Below are 20,688 nucleotides of genomic sequence, written 5' to 3'. Positions count from 1 at the left end.
TTTTGTTACATGAATTTATTAATATCCTCCACACAATTCTTCCGATTTCAGCCTTACCTAGAATAATAATTAGTGTTGAGCATTCCGATACCGCAAGTATCGGGTATCGGCCGATACTTGCGGTATCGGAATTCCGATACCGAGATCCGATATTTTTGTGATATCGGGTATCGGTATCGGAAGTGTAAAATAAAGAATTAAAATAAAAAATATTGTTATATTCACCTCTCCGGCGGCCCCTGGACATCAGCGGGAGGATCCGGCGTCCGGCACGGCTTCTTTCTTCAAAATGCGCGCCTTCAGGACCTGTGGAATGACGTCCCGGCTTCTGATTGGTCGCGTGCCGCCCATGTGACCGCCACGCGACCAATCAGAAGCCGCGACGTCATTCCTCAGCTAAAGTCCTAGAATGAGCGCCTTCTAGGACCTGAGGAATGACGTCGCGGCTTCTGATTGGTCGCGTGGCGGTCACATGGGCGGCACGCGACCAATCAGAAGCCGGGACGTCATTCCACAGGTCCTGAAGGCGCGCATTTTGAAGAAAGAAGCCGTGCCGGACGCCGGATCCTCCCGCTGATGTCCAGGGGCCGCCGGAGAGGTGAATATAACAATATTTTTTATTTTAATTCTTTATTTTACACTTTAATATGGATCCCAGGGCCTGAAGGAGAGTTTCCTCTCCTTCAGACCCTGGGATCCATGAGGATACATTCCGATACTTGATGTCCCATTGACTTGTATTGGTATCGGATATCGGTATCGGCGATATCCGATATTTTTCGGGTATCGGCCGATACTATCCGATACCGATACTTTCAAGTATCGGACGGTATCGCTCAACACTAATAATAATACGATTTTCATGCTCTATATATATGCCGCTAGTTTGAAAACTTACCTGCACATCCTTTTATAAATGGAGATTCAGCATACACCATACACTGCTCATATGCGCAGCATCCCAGTAAGTGGGCAGGACGCGTGGGTTCACAATCCGTGTCTGTATCTGATGGGAAACCACTGGCCCTTTCCCTGTGCTACGTCCTTCCCACTCTGCTGTACAGGAAGGAGGTGCTGATGCCTCCTGTCCACAACCTGCAGTTGCACAGACACAACAGTCAGTAACCATGTCATATTTGTTGTCCTATCGGAGCATTCAGTTGTCAGCATGTCGTTCATGAATTGTTAGGTAGATAGGGCATACATATTCGTTAGCACTTTACGCACTTTACATTATACGATGCCGGACACAGACCATTGCTGACTTTTCCAGGCTCCTGAATGAGACTTGTGTCTCTTTTTTAAACTGTTGCTTTCCTTATATTTTCTAAATTTGGGTCCCTTCAAAAAATGATGGTAGGGTATTGGCCAGTTTATGTACATTTTAAGCATGCCTAAGAGACTGGATTAATATACTCCACAGACCTATTCAGGCCGCAGACTTACACATATTGGAACATAAAAATTGCCATGCTAAGGCCTTTACTTGAGATCTGTTGCACTCCCTGTCACCTGAGTAATACACTCCACAGACCTCGACACTCTCTGGGACATATTCTGAAATTGCTCCTTTGTTGCTCAAAATCATGCAAAACATACATTCTGCTTGGTTAGGTAGTTTCCAGAAGAAGTTTATAACCTTGTGCAGATTAGTCAGTGGCACTCCAGTCTTTTTCTCTTGAGGATGCAAATAAAGTGGGGTTTATTACATACAAAGATCACAAACGTTTCGGTCTATTATTTGACCTTCATCAGTATGCTGGAGAGAAAATTATGTACAGAACGGAAAATTATAAACAATTATAGAACAAGGTGGGGTGTCAACAAAAATAGGACATGGTAATAACAAACAACAACAAAAAAAGTATATACATCACGAGATATGACGTCATGGGACATAACGTAAATTTATCAAAAACAATCAAGGAGAACCATCAACAGATACATGTCTATACATAGATAATGTTGCAAATCGATGTATGTGAAAAGGAACCGTAAGGATGGAACAGTGTAGAGGAACCGTAGCGGATATATAATGTGACCTAGTAAATGAAAAGGTAACAAGGTGTATGGTGTGAGACCTACCTAAGTACACTTGTATGCCTGTATGGGCCCCAATAATGGATAGTATATTATTGCATCTATAATAAACGAAATAAGAAAATGACATATACAGTGGTGGTGCCGTTACAGTGTACTATGTGTGGCTCCGTATGGACACAATGTGAGGGTACATACCAGTATAATACATGTATAATACATCTGGTGGACTTGAACCAGATAGGATTTACAGGAGGCTGTCTATAAAGGAGAGTGATGGAGTATAATAAACGCCACAATCAAGTAAAATACTGGGATACCAACTGGCTATACTAGGAAAGGTACATACCCAAAACAGAGGTAAAGCCAAAACGAAACTACGGCTGTACAATACAAACAGCCAATCTGTAAGGGGAAAATACTTGGTCAGCACGGCCGCTTAAAGACCTACATGTTCGGTAGAAGACCCCTAACAGAAATATAATGGGGAGATCACATAAAGCTAAACTTACCAGCGCCAAGAAGAGGATTAGATCTCCGCGGTATCCACCGCAAGGAGCTGTAAGGAAGTGTGCCTAGTTCTGCCTCTTATATTGTGTGTGAGACGCCTGACATGCGCGCGGTGTGAGCCGGCATGTGAACCGGAAACGGGGCAGGGCGATAGTGACGCAGGTGTCAGATGACCGCAGGGGGCGGTGACTGGTGCGTTCCACAAAGGAAAGAAAGATGGAAGTGCGTTCCAGGGAGGAGGGTGGAAGACAGCTGTGCAGGTGGCCGTAGGGTGTCACAGGCGGCAGCGGTCGTGGAATCAGAACGGACGATTCTGTAGGGACAAGACTGAAATTAGTATGGGATAAAGATGAAACATAATAACAACCACATAACAATAATATATGACTATTATATGGCTAGTCTGGATCATTACAAGGTCCCTATTGTAAATAAACAGAACACTGAACATTGTAGGTGATAAGGACGTATCCCAGTATAAACATAGTATCCATTACCGACAATGCGGATATATAACATACAAGTCCGATACCTGTTAACAAAGATAAACGTGTTAGCAAAGATACACGTGAATGGTCTAATACCATAGACCATATTACTAAGTAACTCATCTACTAAGATGTCGGGGTGGAGGCACCTATGGGTATCAAAGGGCCCATGTTATGACTAGGGTGTCAAGTAATAGTGTCAGGATGGGATACCAAGGTACGCTTACAAAAACTTGGTGTAGGGACATCATATAAGGTTCCAAATAGGTAAATTGTTCTGGTCCAGAAGAGACAGCTGCAAGTTATAGACGGTGATACGATTACACGGTAGTTCACAGAGACAGATATTGGTCCAGATGCTGCTATTACTGGCCTAATAGGTAAAGCCATAGTCTGGCTACTCAAATCTAGGATATAATAAAGCTTAAGCCTTAAAAATAGAAACATGATAGGAGAAAAATATATATATACAGCTCTATTAGAAGGACAAGAAATGAGGCGAATATTACATAAAGGACAAAAGTTCGTAGTCCCTATTTAGTCCTCTGGGGGTGAGAGTGTTGAGTTCATGGATCCAGTTTCAACATAGAGATGCGATCCCCGCCCCGTCTAGGTGAAGTCACTTGTTCTATAATTTGAAATTTAAGTTGAGACAGGTTGTGGCCTTTTTCAATGAAGTGTGACGGTAGGGGAAGTAGTAGGTTCTTGCACCGGATGGTGGATTTGTGTTTAGATATCCGTGATTTGACTGATTGAGTAGTCTCACCCACGTACAGCAGACCGCAAGGGCATTTAATGAGATAGACTACAAAGTTAGTGTCGCAGGTGAAGAAGCTGTTGATTGGATATCTTTTCCCAGTATGTGGGTGGTGGATGATATTACCTTTTATAACATTATTGCATTGGTTGCAATTGAGACAAGGGAAGGTGCCTGTTCTTGGGTTACTCAGGAATCGTTAAGTAGGCCCAGTGTGTATTGGACCAATGTCTGCACGAACCAGACTATCCTTAATGTTGCGAGGTCGCTTAAAACATGGCAGGAAGGGGTGTTGGAACTCTTTGACTGTTGGGAATGCTGTTTGGAGGATGTGCCAATGTTGGCGAATGGTTTTGTGCAATCTGTATGCGGCCGGATGGTACTGGTGCACAAATGGAATACGGGACACTGCAGAATCCCTTACCCTCCTGGTATCATTGGTATTGGCAACATCTAGGATGCATGGGGGATATCCTCTCTCTCGGAATTTGGACTTCATCTCTGATGTCCTCTGTTCCTTGATTGCAGGATCCGAGACGATTTTGGTTACCCTATGTAGTTGTGATTTAGGGATGGATTTCTTCATATTTTTAGGATGGAAACTATCGTAGTGTAACAGACTATTGCGATCCGTGGGTTTGGAGTATAGGTCTGTTGACAGGTGGCCATTAGTGTCTTTAATAACTACTGTGTCTAGGAAACTTATTCGGTAAGGGTCATGTGTCATGGTAAAGTCCAATCCGGGCCATGCTGTTCTAAGAAATAGAAAGAAATCCTGCAGAGAATCAAGATCACCCCTCCAGATGCAGAAGACATCATCTATATATCGCTTCCATGTCAAAATATGGTTCTGGAAGAGTTCGTGGGTATATATAGATGTGTCTTCGAAGTGGGCCATATAGGCATTGGCATAAGGAGGTGCCACATTTGAGCCCATGGCCGAGCCCTTTATCTGGAGGTAATAGGTGTCCTCGAAAAGAAAAAAATTGTTGTTTAAAACGATGGACAAAAGATCGCAGCATAGGTCGACAAGATCAGGATTGGTGTCATTAATGGAGAGGAGCCACCAGGTCGATTGTATACCATTCATATGGGGTATAGACGTGTACAAATCTTTAACGTCGAATGATACCAGAAAGGTATCAGGAGGGATAGGTGTAATGCTCCTGATGATTTCAAGGAAAGCCCCAGTGTCAAGTAGAAAAGAGCTTGTGTTCCTGATGAGAGGTGTCAGAATTTTCTCCAGATAGATAGAGAGAGGAGCCAGAATCGAGTCTGTGGAAGCCACAATGGGTCTTCCGGGTGGATTTTGCAGGTTCTTGTGTATCTTGGGCAAGATATAGAAAACTGGTGTAATTGGATGTTTTTTTGTTAGAAAGACTCGTGTTTTACAGTCCAGAATACCACGGGACTGGAAACCCTCTAAAGTTGTATGAATGACATTTTGGATTTTACTTGTAGGGTTCTGAGGAAGTTTTTTATAAGTGTTAGTGTCACTAAGCTGGCGATATATCTCGTTCCTGTAAAGGGATTTGTCCATTATCACTATGGCCCCTCCCTTATCCGCTGGCTTTATGATAATACTCTTCTCTTGCTGTAGGGACTTTAGGGCTTGTCGCTCGATTATGGTTAGATTGGAGGGGTAGTGGATCCTGCCTCTATCGGTATCATTCCATAGTTTTTGAAAGGAACTATCTACAAATTGAATGAATGTCTCGAGGGGGTGTGACCCTTTGGGTGGCTGGTATGTGCTTTTATCTCTCAGACCGAGGCTAGCTGCTGTGATGCCTATTGGTGGAAGGGTTTGTGAGTTAGATGGTACTATCTGCTCAGTGTCAGAGAAGTGTACCTTAAGCCTTAAGGATCTATAGAACTTCTGTAAGTCCATGTCCATTTGGAATGTGTTATGTTTATAACTAGGACAAAAAGAAAGACCCTTCTGCAGGACGCTGTATTCCGCTACTCCCAACGATTTTGAAGAGATATTAACAACTAATGGTTGTATACCTGTGAACGTGTCACTCTCATGAAGTCCATATTTCGTGGTCCTGTGGAGCCCCCGTCTGGTCCTCTTCTTTTCCCCTGTCTCTTTGGTCGGCCTAAAAAAGGACCTTGGTAGGGGTATCTGCCGGGTCGCTCTGGGTCTGAATCGGAGGGACCTTGAGGACTACGAACAAAATAGAGTTTATCAATGGCAAGACAAATCCACAACCAACAAATCTTCCAGACAGGATGGCTATCGCTCGTCCATGGACTACACCACCTCCGATTCAGACCCAGAGCGACCCGGCAGATACCCCTACCAAGGTCCTTTTTTAGGCCGACCAAAGACACAGGGGAAAAGAAGAGGACCAGACGGGGGCTCCACAGGACCACGAAATATGGACTTCATGAGAGTGACACGTTCACAGGTATACAACCATTAGTTGTTAATATCTCTTCAAAATCGTTGGGAGTAGCGGAATACAGCGTCCTGCAGAAGGGTCTTTCTTTTTGTCCTAGTTATAAACATAACACATTCCAAATGGACATGGACTTACAGAAGTTCTATAGATCCTTAAGGCTTAAGGTACACTTCTCTGACACTGAGCAGATAGTACCATCTAACTCACAAACCCTTCCACCAATAGGCATCACAGCAGCTAGCCTCGGTCTGAGAGATAAAAGCACATACCAGCCACCCAAAGGGTCACACCCCCTCGAGACATTCATTCAATTTGTAGATAGTTCCTTTCAAAAACTACGGAATGATACCGATAGAGGCAGGATCCACTACCCCTCCAATCTAACCATAATCGAGCGACAAGCCCTAAAGTCCCTACAGCAAGAGAAGAGTATTATCATAAAGCCAGCGGATAAGGGAGGGGCCATAGTGATAATGGACAAATCCCTTTACAGGAACGAGATATATCGCCAGCTTAGTGACACTAACACTTATAAAAAACTTCCTCAGAACCCTACAAGTAAAATCCAAAATGTCATTCATACAACTTTAGAGGGTTTCCAGTCCCGTGGTATTCTGGACTGTAAAACACGAGTCTTTCTAACAAAAAAACATCCAATTACACCAGTTTTCTATATCTTGCCCAAGATACACAAGAACCTGCAAAATCCATCCGGAAGACCCATTGTGGCTTCCACAGACTCGATTCTGGCTCCTCTCTCTATCTATCTGGAGAAAATTCTGACACCTCTCATCAGGAACACAAGCTCTTTTCTACTTGACACTGGGGCTTTCCTTGAAATCATCAGGAGCATTACACCTATCCCTCCTGATACCTTTCTGGTATCATTCGACGTTAAAGATTTGTACACGTCTATACCCCATATGAATGGTATACAATCGACCCGGTGGCTCCTCTCCATTAATGACACCAATCCTGATCTTGTCGACCTATGCTGCGATCTTTTGTCCATCGTTTTAAACAACAATTTTTTTCTTTTCGAGGACACCTATTACCTCCAGATTAGGGGCTCGGCCATGGGCTCAAATGTGGCACCTCCTTATGCCAATGCCTATATGGCCCACTTCGAAGACACATCTATATATACCCACGAACTCTTCCAGAACCATATTTTGACATGGAAGCGGTATATAGATGATGTCTTCTGCATCTGGAGGGGTGATCTTGATTCTCTGCAGGATTTCTTTCTATTTCTTAGAACAGCATGGCCCGGATTGGACTTTACCATGACACATGACCCTTACCGAATAAGTTTCCTAGACACAGTAGTTATTAAAGACACTAATGGCAACCTGTCAACAGACCTATACTCCAAACCCACGGATCGCAATAGTCTGTTACACTACGATAGTTTCCATCCTAAAAATATGAAGAAATCCATCCCTAAATCACAACTACATAGGGTAACCAAAATCGTCTCGGATCCTGCAATCAAGGAACAGAGGACATCAGAGATGAAGTCCAAATTCCGAGAGAGAGGATATCCCCCACGCATCCTAGATGTTGCCAATACCAATGATACCAGGAGGGTAAGGGATTCTGCAGTGTCCCGTATTCCATTTGTGCACCAGTACCATCCGGCCGCATACAGATTGCACAAAACCATTCGCCAACATTGGCACATCCTCCAAACAGCATTCCCAACAGTCAAAGAGTTCCAACACCCCTTCCTGCCATGTTTTAAGCGACCTCGCAACATTAAGGATAGTCTGGTTCGTGCAGACATTGGTCCAATACACCCTGGGCCTACTCAACGATTCCTGAGTAACCCAAGAACAGGCACCTTCCCTTGTCTCAATTGCAACCAATGCAATAATGTTATAAAAGGTAATATCATCCACCACCCACATACTGGGAAAAGATATCCAATCAACAGCTTCTTCACCTGCGACACTAACTTTGTAGTCTATCTCATTAAATGCCCTTGCGGTCTGCTGTACGTGGGTGAGACTACTCAATCAGTCAAATCACGGATATCTAAACACAAATCCACCATCCGGTGCAAGAACCTACTACTTCCCCTACCGTCACACTTCATTGAAAAAGGCCACAACCTGTCTCAACTTAAATTTCAAATTATAGAACAAGTGACTTCACCTAGACGGGGCGGGGATCGCATCTCTATGTTGAAACGTAGAGAGGCGTACTGGATCCATGAACTCAACACTCTCACCCCCAGAGGACTAAATAGGGACTACGAACTTTTGTCCTTTATGTAATATTCGCCTCATTTCTTGTCCTTCTAATAGAGCTGTATATATATATTTTTCTCCTATTTTTAAGGCTTAAGCTTTATTATATCCTAGATTTGAGTAGCCAGACTATGGTTTTACCTATTAGGCCAGTAATAGCAGCATCTGGACCAATATCTGTCTCTGTGAACTACCGTGTAATCGTATCACCGTCTATAACTTGCAGCTGTCTCTTCTGGACCAGAACAACTTACCTATTTGGAACCTTATATGATGTCCCTACACCAAGTTTTTGTAAGCGTACCTTTCTATCCCATCCTGACACTATTACTTGACACCCTAGTCATAACATGGGCCCTTTGATACCCATAGGTGCCTCCACCCCGACATCTTAGTAGATGAGTTACTTAGTAATATGGTCTATGGTATTAGACCATTCACGTGTATCTTTGCTAACACGTTTATCTTTGTTAACAGGTATCGGACTTGTATGTTATATATCCGCATTGTCGGTAATGGATACTATGTTTATACTGGGATACGTCCTTATCACCTACAATGTTCAGTGTTCTGTTTATTTACAATAGGGACCTTGTAATGATCCAGACTAGCCATATAATAGTCATATATTATTGTTATGTGGTTGTTATTATGTTTCATCTTTATCCCATACTAATTTCAGTCTTGTCCCTACAGAATCGTCCGTTCTGATTCCACGACTGCTGCCGCCTGTGACACCCTACGGCCACCTGCACAGCTGTCTTCCACCCTCCTCCCTGGAACGCACTTCCATCTTTCTTTCCTTTGTGGAACGCACCAGTCACCGCCCCCTGCGGTCATCTGACACCTGCGTCACTATCGCCCTGCCCCGTTTCCGGTTCACATGCCGGCTCACACCGCGCGCATGTCAGGCGTCTCACACACAATATAAGAGGCAGAACTAGGCACACTTCCTTACAGCTCCTTGCGGTGGATACCGCGGAGATCTAATCCTCTTCTTGGCGCTGGTAAGTTTAGCTTTATGTGATCTCCCCATTATAATTCTGTTAGGGGTCTTCTACCGAACATGTAGGTCTTTAAGCGGCCGTGCTGACCAAGTATTTTCCCCTTACAGATTGGCTGTTTGTATTGTACAGCCGTAGTTTCGTTTTGGCTTTACCTCTGTTTTGGGTATGTACCTTTCCTAGTATAGCCAGTTGGTATCCCAGTATTTTACTTGATTGTGGCGTTTATTATACTCCATCACTCTCCTTTATAGACAGCCTCCTGTAAATCCTATCTGGTTCAAGTCCACCAGATGTATTATACATGTATTATACTGGTATGTACCCTCACATTGTGTCCATACGGAGCCACACATAGTACACTGTAACGGCACCACCACTGTATATGTCATTTTCTTATTTCGTTTATTATAGATGCAATAATATACTATCCATTATTGGGGCCCATACAGGCATACAAGTGTACTTAGGTAGGTCTCACACCATACACCTTGTTACCTTTTCATTTACTAGGTCACATTATATATCCGCTACGGTTCCTCTACACTGTTCCATCCTTACGGTTCCTTTTCACATACATCGATTTGCAACATTATCTATGTATAGACATGTATCTGTTGATGGTTCTCCTTGATTGTTTTTGATAAATTTACGTTATGTCCCATGACGTCATATCTCGTGATGTATATACTTTTTTTGTTGTTGTTTGTTATTACCATGTCCTATTTTTGTTGACACCCCACCTTGTTCTATAATTGTTTATAATTTTCCGTTCTGTACATAATTTTCTCTCCAGCACACTGATGAAGGTCAAAGAATAGACCGAAACGTTTGTGATCTTTGTATGTAATAAACCCCACTTTATTTGCATCACAATTTCTTGGAGTGTGCTAGTCACTTGTAAACTATATATCAAGGTTTGGGCACCTATAGACTGTGCACCTCCCCTTTAGGCTGTGCTTTACATTTTCTATACCACTATATTTACCCGTATGTTCAGCACGCCGACATTGTCATGTCAGCCCTAACTTTCTCATACAATCCAGAGGAGACATCTAACATTATCGCTTTGTCTAAAATTCCCAGCGACTTCCTTAAGATCCCACCCTGCGAAACACGGGGCAGGGATTGGGAGCGAGAACTTCGACGTTGCACTAATTTTGAATTGCACGGGGCCACCCTAACCGAGTATCTTAAAGCTCAGAGGATTCCTCGGGGCTTAAGAGTCGCACTTCGTCCCACCCTCTTTAGCAATTCCACAGAATTCTGTACCAAGTTTGAATTAATCTTGAATAAATGTTCCTTTGATCTTATGGTTCTGACATTAGAACATCTGCATAAGGAGATCTCCACTACCCAGGAACAAATCAAGAGCATTGAAAGTCAACTCTCCTCGACTCTATCAGTGGACGAATTCAATACCCTCAAAAAGAAGATTGAGTCCAACATCACCTTACATCGCCGTGACATCGAACTCAAGAAGAGAACTAAGTTTCAGAGGGACCTTGAGGACTACGAACAAAATAGAGTTTATCAATGGCAAGACAAATCCACAACCAAGAAATCCTCCAGACAGGATGGCTATCGCTCGTCCATGGACTACACCACCTCCGATTCAGACCCAGAGCGACCCGGCAGATACCCCTACCAAGGTCCTTTTTTAGGCCGACCAAAGACACAGGGGAAAAGAAGAGGACCAGACGGGGGCTCCACAGGACCACGAAATATGGACTTCATGAGAGTGACACGTTCACAGGTATACAACCATTAGTTGTTAATATCTCTTCAAAATCGTTGGGAGTAGCGGAATACAGCGTCCTGCAGAAGGGTCTTTCTTTTTGTCCTAGTTATAAACATAACACATTCCAAATGGACATGGACTTACAGAAGTTCTATAGATCCTTAAGGCTTAAGGTACACTTCTCTGACACTGAGCAGATAGTACCATCTAACTCACAAACCCTTCCACCAATAGGCATCACAGCAACTAGCCTCGGTCTGAGAGATAAAAGCACATACCAGCCACCCAAAGGGTCACACCCCCTCGAGACATTCATTCAATTTGTAGATAGTTCCTTTCAAAAACTACGGAATGATACCGATAGAGGCAGGATCCACTACCCCTCCAATCTAACCATAATTGAGCGACAAGCCCTAAAGTCCCTACAGCAAGAGAAGAGTATTATCATAAAGCCAGCGGATAAGGGAGGGGCCATAGTGATAATGGACAAATCCCTTTACAGGAACGAGATATATCGCCAGCTTAGTGACACTAACACTTATAAAAAACTTCCTCAGAACCCTACAAGTAAAATCCAAAATGTCATTCATACAACTTTAGAGGGTTTCCAGTCCCGTGGTATTCTGGACTGTAAAACACGAGTCTTTCTAACAAAAAAACATCCAATTACACCAGTTTTCTATATCTTGCCCAAGATACACAAGAACCTGCAAAATCCACCCGGAAGACCCATTGTGGCTTCCACAGACTCGATTCTGGCTCCTCTCTCTATCTATCTGGAGAAAATTCTGACACCTCTCATCAGGAACACAAGCTCTTTTCTACTTGACACTGGGGCTTTCCTTGAAATCATCAGGAGCATTACACCTATCCCTCCTGATACCTTTCTGGTATCATTCGACGTTAAAGATTTGTACACGTCTATACCCCATATGAATGGTATACAATCGACCCGGTGGCTCCTCTCCATTAATGACACTAATCCTGATCTTGTCGACCTATGCTGCGATCTTTTGTCCATCGTTTTAAACAACAATTTTTTTCTTTTCGAGGACACCTATTACCTCCAGATAGGGGGCTCGGCCATGGGCTCAAATGTGGCACCTCCTTATGCCAATGCCTATATGGCCCACTTCGAAGACACATCTATATATACCCACGAACTCTTCCAGAACCATATTTTGACATGGAAGCGATATATAGATGATGTCTTCTGCATCTGGAGGGGTGATCTTGATTCTCTGCAGGATTTCTTTCTATTTCTTAGAACAGCATGGCCCGGATTGGACTTTACCATGACACATGACCCTTACCGAATAAGTTTCCTAGACACAGTAGTTATTAAAGACACTAATGGCAACCTGTCAACAGACCTATACTCCAAACCCACGGATCGCAATAGTCTGTTACACTACGATAGTTTCCATCCTAAAAATATGAAGAAATCCATCCCTAAATCACAACTACATAGGGTAACCAAAATCGTCTCGGATCCTGCAATCAAGGAACAGAGGACATCAGAGATGAAGTCCAAATTCCGAGAGAGAGGATATCCCCCACGCATCCTAGATGTTGCCAATACCAATGATACCAGGAGGGTAAGGGATTCTGCAGTGTCCCGTATTCCATTTGTGCACCAGTACCATCCGGCCGCATACAGATTGCACAAAACCATTCGCCAACATTGGCACATCCTCCAAACAGCATTCCCAACAGTCAAAGAGTTCCAACACCCCTTCCTGCCATGTTTTAAGCGACCTCGCAACATTAAGGATAGTCTGGTTCGTGCAGACATTGGTCCAATACACCCTGGGCCTACTCAACGATTCCTGAGTAACCCAAGAACAGGCACCTTCCCTTGTCTCAATTGCAACCAATGCAATAATGTTATAAAAGGTAATATCATCCACCACCCACATACTGGGAAAAGATATCCAATCAACAGCTTCTTCACCTGCGACACTAACTTTGTAGTCTATCTCATTAAATGCCCTTGCGGTCTGCTGTACGTGGGTGAGACTACTCAATCAGTCAAATCACGGATATCTAAACACAAATCCACCATCCGGTGCAAGAACCTACTACTTCCCCTACCGTCACACTTCATTGAAAAAGGCCACAACCTGTCTCAACTTAAATTTCAAATTATAGAACAAGTGACTTCACCTAGACGGGGCGGGGATCGCATCTCTATGTTGAAACGTAGAGAGGCGTACTGGATCCATGAACTCAACACTCTCACCCCCAGAGGACTAAATAGGGACTACGAACTTTTGTCCTTTATGTAATATTCGCCTCATTTCTTGTCCTTCTAATAGAGCTGTATATATATATTTTTCTCCTATCATGTTTCTATTTTTAAGGCTTAAGCTTTATTATATCCTAGATTTGAGTAGCCAGACTATGGTTTTACCTATTAGGCCAGTAATAGCAGCATCTGGACCAATATCTGTCTCTGTGAACTACCGTGTAATCGTATCACCGTCTATAACTTGCAGCTGTCTCTTCTGGACCAGAACAACTTACCTATTTGGAACCTTATATGATGTCCCTACACCAAGTTTTTGTAAGCGTACCTTGGTATCCCATCCTGACACTATTACTTGACACCCTAGTCATAACATAGGCCCTTTGATACCCATAGGGGCCTCCACCCCGACATCTTAGTAGATGAGTTACTTAGTAATATGGTCTATGGTATTAGACCATTCACGTGTATCTTTGCTAACATGTTTATCTTTGTTAACAGGTATCGGACTTGTATGTTATATATCCGCATTGTCGGTAATGGATACTATGTTTATACTGGGATACGTCCTTATCACCTACAATGTTCAGTGTTCTGTTTGTTTACAATAGGGACCTTGTAATGATCCAGACTAGCCATATAATAGTCATATATTATTGTTATGTGGTTGTTATTATGTTTCATCTTTATCCCATACTAATTTCAGTCTTGTCCCTACAGAATCGTCCGTTCTGATTCCACGACTGCTGCCGCCTGTGACACCCTACGGCCACCTGCACAGCTGTCTTCCACCCTCCTCCCTGGAACGCACTTCCATCTTTCTTTCCTTTGTGGAACGCACCAGTCACCGCCCCCTGCGGTCATCTGACACCTGCGTCACTATCGCCCTGCCCCGTTTCCGGTTCACATGCCGGCTCACACCGCGCGCATGTCAGGCGTCTCACACACAATATAAGAGGCAGAACTAGGCACACTTCCTTACAGCTCCTTGCGGTGGATACCGCGGAGATCTAATCCTCTTCTTGGCGCTGGTAAGTTTAGCTTTATGTGATCTCCCCATTATAATTCTGTTAGGGGTCTTCTACCGAACATGTAGGTCTTTAAGCGGCCGTGCTGACCAAGTATTTTCCCCTTACAGATTGGCTGTTTGTATTGTACAGCCGTAGTTTCGTTTTGGCTTTACCTCTGTTTTGGGTATGTACCTTTCCTAGTATAGCCAGTTGGTATCCCAGTATTTTACTTGATTGTGGCGTTTATTATACTCCATCACTCTCCTTTATAGACAGCCTCCTGTAAATCCTATCTGGTTCAAGTCCACCAGATGTATTATACATGTATTATACTGGTATGTACCCTCACATTGTGTCCATACGGAGCCACACATAGTACACTGTAACGGCACCACCACTGTATATGTCATTTTCTTATTTCGTTTATTATAGATGCAATAATATACTATCCATTATTGGGGCCCATACAGGCATACAAGTGTACTTAGGTAGGTCTCACACCATACACCTTGTTACCTTTTCATTTACTAGGTCACATTATATATCCGCTACGGTTCCTCTACACTGTTCCATCCTTACGGTTCCTTTTCACATACATCGATTTGCAACATTATCTATGTATAGACATGTATCTGTTGATGGTTCTCCTTGATTGTTTTTGATAAATTTACGTTATGTCCCATGACGTCATATCTCGTGATGTATATACTTTTTTTGTTGTTGTTTGTTATTACCATGTCCTATTTTTGTTGACACCCCACCTTGTTCTATAATTGTTTATAATTTTCCGTTCTGTACATAATTTTCTCTCCAGCACACTGATGAAGGTCAAAGAATAGACCGAAACGTTTGTGATCTTTGTATGTAATAAACCCCACTTTATTTGCATCACAATTTCTTGGAGTGTGCTAGTCACTTGTAAACTATATATCAAGGTTTGGGCACCTATAGACTGTGCACCTCCCCTTTAGGCTGTGCTTTACATTTTCTATACCACTTTTTCTCTTGAGGAGGCTGCTTCAAAGTAAAATGAGGCTTGTACATGTTTTTGACATGGGTTTCCGGCCCGACAGACTGAAAATAGAGGCCCTCGCTTGCATACACTGTATTGAGAATTTAATTCTAATGCTTTTGGTGTCTTTTAGAATCCAATTTCCTGACATTGATCATACATCTCTCCAAACTCCTGTTTTATATTTACCTTGCAGTGGCTTCACCCGCTATGGCAGTTGTTCTATTGGGATCCATTGGAAAAATGAACTGTTGAGCTTACAAAATGCAGTTTTCACAGCATCTGCTGGCCCTCTGAAAATCTGAAGCAAGGGTCGCATTATGAGATGACGATGGACGCATTGGTTGTGATGGTGGGCGAAGCCCAAAATTGAAATGGGCATGTTGAATTGTTATTGTGTAGGGATGGGGAATATGTATTATCCCCTTAATCCCATATGACGTACTATCCCGTCGAGATGACCTTTGACTTAATTCCCAGTGATGGGATAGTACATCATAAGGGGAGTGCGGCCGATCGCGGCCGGGTGTCAGCTGACTATCGCAGCTGACATCTGGCACTATGTGCCAGGAGTGGTCACGGACCGCACCTGGCACATTAACCCCCGGAACATTGCGATTGAACATGATCGCAGCATTCCGGCAGTACAGGGAAGCATCGCGCAGGGAGGGGGCTCCCTGCGGGCTTCCCTGAGACCCTCGGTACAAGGCGATGTGCTCACCATGTACCGAGCCTCTCCTCCCTGCAGGCACCGGATCCAAAATGGCCACGGGGCTACATCCGGGTCCTGCAGGGAGGTCGCTTACCAGCACCTGCTCAGAGCAAGCGCTGGTAAGCCTGCAGCCCTGCATGTCAGATCGCTGATTTGACACAGTGCTCTGCAAAGTGTCAGATAAGCGATCTGACCCTATAACATGATGCCCCCCCTGGGGCAATGTTATAAAGTAAAAAATATATATATTGTTCCCATAAATACATTTCTTTATCTAAATAATAAAAAAACAATAAAAGTACACATATTTAGTAGCGCCGCGTCCGTAACGACCTCACCTATAAAACTGTCATTGAACGCGGTAAAAAAACTAGGCAAAAAACAACGCTTTATTATCATACCGCCGAGCAAAAAGTGGAATAACACGCTGTTAGGGCTAGCGGAATGCACCAAATAATTAAATAGATATAATAAGGTTTGTTCGCAGCCCGGGGTCCACCGTGCAGAGATGGAACCTGCTGCTAAGTAATGACGGACTATATGGCGGTACAATGAGGATACACACATGGGTTAACTTCACCCTGTATGAAGAAAGTGATCCCTGTTAAGTCACAGGGTCGCAGTACCGCACAGAGAGCGCAAGCAAGGAACCACAGAACTCTATCCCAGGACACAGGATTAGAGTTGGTGTAGACCTCTTGCGATCGACACCACAATTGGGGTATCCTAGGTAACTAATATGCACAGAAGTGCATGCTGTGCCACACTAGCGGACGCTAGAGTTGAGCGACCTTGACCTTTTTAGAGTCGAGCCGGGTTTTGCGAAACCCGACTATGTCCAAAGTCGGGTCGAGTGAAATCGGCCGATTATGACGTAAAGTCGGGATCGACCGAAACACGAAACCCAATGCAAGTCAATGGGGCAGCATAGTCGGCAGTGAGTGGGGGCCAGGAAAACACCTAGAGTGCCCATTTTAATGTCAAAACCATCCATTCTTCTTAATGAAGCTTGTCAAGCGTAATTTACCTTATAATAATTGGAAGGCATTTGAAATTGGGGGTCATTTGGCTAAAGTTGTGGGGGGTAGGGCTGGTTCAAGTAATTAGTGGGCCCAGGAAATCTGGACCACGTCACGGCAGTGGAGCAGGGAGAGGTAAGTATTTCAACTTTGCAAGTGCTGTGAACCTGAGCAAGCAGGGGGGGCCCACTCGTTGGCATTGGCACTGGCACAGGGCCCCTCAAAGTACAGCGGTGTGTTTGCACGGCGGGGGCGCCTCCCACCGGCAGCAACACTTTTGCGTACTATGAGAGGCCCTGTGCCAGTGACGTCGCCAACTAGTATTCCTCCCCCCACCTGATGAAGGAACCTGCACTTTCATCTGCACCTTCCTCTTTGTCCCCGTGTAAGGTGGTATGGTATGCGGGAAGAGCAACCTGACTTTCAGCAGGGTCACAATGTTGTTGTGTAGCGTGCACGGGGAATGTTGCGTTATGGGTCAATGTACCAGCAGACTCATCTATCACTGGCTGGGCAATGGGCACGATGAAGTGGAAACACAGATATAGGCCCAAAGAAGAAAGTGGGCTAAATGCAGTTCAAAATTGGTAACACAGGAATAACCAGGGGGCATTGCAGTGGAGGACAACTGGAATGAGAGGCTGACACAGAGAGTAGGGCCAAATCAGTAAGTAGTCGAAATGCAGTTCAAAATTGGCAACCGTAGTAAACAGGCGGCACAGCTTTGTTCAGTGGAGGAGAACAGCAAGGAGTGGCAGACACCGATAGTAGGCCCCAAACCAACTAGTACGCCAAATGCAGTTGTTCCATTTAACCACAATTTAATGAGAGCCTGAAGATAGAAGCTCAGGAAAGGCAACCTGGGGAACACCTTGGAGTGTAACACACCATCTCTCTCCACCCCATACCCATTTTGTATGGCCTAATGCAGTGTACTTTTCTACAACTACTAAACGAGAGTCGGAAGACCGAAGCAATGGCAAGGAAACCTGGGGAACACCTTAGAGTGTAACACACCCTCTCTCTACACCCCATACCCAATTTGAAGGTCTAATGCAGTGTAGTTTCCAAGAACTACTAAACGAGAGCCGGAAGATCGAAGCTCAGGAAAGGCAACCTGGGGAACACCTTGGAGTGTAACACACCCTCTCGCTACACCCCATACCCAATTTGAAGGCCTAATGCAGCGTAGTTTCCAACAACTACTAAACGAGAGCCGGAAGATCGAAGCTCAGGAAAGGCAACCTGGGGAACACCTTGGAGTGTAACAAACCCTCTCTCTACACCCCATACCCAATTTGTAGGCCTAATGCAGCGTAGTTTCCGACAACTACTAAACGAGAGCATGAAGATCGAAGCTCAGGAAAGGCAACCTGGGGAACACCTTGGAGTGTAACACACCCTCTCTCTACACCCCATACCCAATTTGTAGGCCTAATGCAGCGTAGTTTCCGACAACTACTAAACGAGAGCCGGAATATCGAAGCTCAGGAAAGGCAACCTGGGGAACACCTTGGAGTGTAACACACCCTCTCTCTACACCCCATACCCAATTTGAAGGCCTAATGCAGTGTAGTTTCCAAGAACTACTAAACGAGAGCCGGAAGATCGAAGCTCAGGAAAGGCAACCTGGGGAACACCTTGGAGTGTAACACAACGTCTCTCTACACCACGGAAGGGATGATTCTTAGGAAGGAAGGCTGTTGGAAATAAGCATTGCGCGTCCGAGGGTGATTAGATTCTTATTAGGTATATACTCACCCTCGGACGCGCCCTGCTTCTTTATTTGGAATGAATGTTTATTTGCAATGTGGTGTTGACTTTCTCTATTATTTTGGTAATTAATGATTTTATTATTTTCATTATTTTGCATCTTCTCGGCAATAATATAAAGAAGACGCGACAGGACAACACTCGGTGGATGCCATATGTGTGTTTTCAATTTAAAAAAACTTTCAGTTAACTACTTGCAGGAGAAAGTAATTGTAGCTGGTGGCCATTTTTAGTACTGTACCAGATTTTAGTTGTGTGTTTGTTTTTAATGTTAAAATGTCTGCATTTGATATCTCACCAGTATTTTCTTTTTTATAAGCAAAATACTTATTTTTATATTTTCTGATGTTGGTTCCAGGGGTACACGGGCAGCAGTGACCTGGTCATTGTAGTAGTAGTTGAAAGAATGGACCGCAGACAGGCATCGAAGGCCTAAAATAAAAAAATTGGGCTGGCTGTAGGCAATTTTAAATTGGTTCCAGGGGTACACGGGCAGCAGTGGTGTGGTCAGTGGAGGCCTAGTGGAAGGAGTGACCGCAGACAGGCATCGAAGGCCTAAAATAATAACACATGGCTGTAGGCAATTTTAAATTGGTTCCAGGGGTACACGGGCAGCAGTGACCTGGTCAGTGTAGTAGTAGTTGAAAGAATGGACCGCAGACAGGCATCGAAGGCCTAAAATAAAAAAATTGGGCTGGCTGTAGGCAATTTTAAATTGGTTCCAGGGGTACACGGACAGCAGTGGTGTGGTCAGTGGAGGCCTAGTGGAAGGAGTGACCGCAGACAGGCATCGAAGGCCTAAAATAATAACACATGGCTGTAGGCAATTTTAAATTGGTTCCAGGGGTACACGGACAGCAGTGGTGTGGTCAGTGGAGGCCTAGTGGAAGGAGTGACCGCAGACAGGCATCGAAGGCCTAAAATAATAACACATGGCTGTAGGCAATTTTAAATTGGTTCCAGGGGTAGACGGGCAGCAGTGACCTGGTCAGTGTAGTAGTAGTTGAAAGAATGGACCGCAGACAGGCATCGAAGGCCTAAAATAAAAAAATTGGGCTGGCTGTAGGCAATTTTAAATTGGTTCCAGGGGTACACGGGCAGCAGTGACCTGGTCAGTGTAGTAGTAGTTGAAAGAATGGACCGCAGACAGGCATCGAAGGCCTAAAATAAAAAAATTGGGCTGGCTGTAGGCAATTTTAAATTGGTTCCAGGGGTACACGGGCAGCAGTGGTGTGGTCAGTGGAGGCCTAGTGGAAGGAGTAACCGCAGACAGGCATCGAAGGCCTAAAATAATAACACATGGCTGTAGGCAATTTTAAATTGGTTCCAGGGCTACACGGGCAGCAGTGACCTGGTCAGTGTAGTAGTAGTTGAAAGAATGGACCGCAGACAGGCATCGAAGGCCTAAAATAAAAAAATTGGGCTGGCTGTAGGCAATTTTAAATTTGTTCCAGGGGTACACGGACAGCAGTGGTGTGGTCAGTGGAGGCCTAGTGGAAGGAGTGACCGCAGACAGGCATCGAAGGCCTAAAATAATAACACATGGCTGTAGGCAATTTTAAATTGGTTCCAGGGGTACACGGACAGCAGTGGTGTGGTCAGTGGAGGCCTAGTGGAAGGAGTGACCGCAGACAGGCATCGAAGGCCTAAAATAATAACACATGGCTGTAGGCAATTTTAAATTGGTTCCAGGGGTACACGGACAGCAGTGGTGTGG

The sequence above is a fragment of the Ranitomeya imitator genome, chromosome 3, assembly GCF_032444005.1.
Source record: "Ranitomeya imitator isolate aRanImi1 chromosome 3, aRanImi1.pri, whole genome shotgun sequence".
NCBI lineage: Eukaryota > Metazoa > Chordata > Amphibia > Anura > Dendrobatidae > Ranitomeya > Ranitomeya imitator.
Note: the sequence above shows the minus strand (reverse complement) of the source record.